The sequence below is a fragment of the Limulus polyphemus genome, unplaced genomic scaffold (assembly GCF_000517525.1).
Source record: "Limulus polyphemus unplaced genomic scaffold, Limulus_polyphemus-2.1.2 Scaffold6381, whole genome shotgun sequence".
Taxonomy (NCBI): Eukaryota; Metazoa; Arthropoda; class Merostomata; order Xiphosura; family Limulidae; genus Limulus; species Limulus polyphemus.
Window position 1 is genome coordinate 354 of NW_013671991.1, and position 684 is coordinate 1,037.

Consider the following 684-nt stretch of genomic DNA (forward strand, 5'->3'; position numbering starts at 1 on the left):
CCAGCATTGAGCTTTCTTGTGCCCAGGTTTGTTACAGTGCCGCAAAGTCCCTCAAACCTCTCTGAAAGCTGACCTTTTCTGGCCTTAAATCCTGATGACTGTACCAACCTGTACCTCTGGTACCTCTGTGATGGACTTAATGTAGGATTCAAATTCAAGAGCTCTGGTCATTGCATCCTGCATAGTAGAGGGGTGTGCTTATTTTACTTGTATATTTAGTTGTGGACTGTCCAAGGCATCTACGAACTGATCCCTCAGCAACAACTTGAGGAGATCGGGTGGCGCAGTTGGGTAGGCCTTGTGTGTGTCATACTTTCCAAGTCCTGTGCCAGCTTTTGCAGGCTCTCCCCTTTAGCATGGACTCTCGTCCTAAACCTAGCCCTGTAGAATTCAGACTGATTTGGGGTTCCATACCTGAGTTCTAGAGCCGCTACCAGTGCTCTATAGCTGTGTCTGTCGTCTGCTGACAACTGTCCAAGTATTTCCAGTGGTTGTCCCTTCAGGCTCGTTGCCAGATATACTGCTTTCTGCTCCTCTGTCCATCCATTCATTTCTGCCAGGTGCTCAAAATGTGCTCTACATGCTTCCCACGGTGCCTTCCCATCGAATTCCTGTGGCTTCCTTCGTACTAGATCACTCCTATTACTGACATTCATATCTGGGATGTGACTTCTAACAGGACTG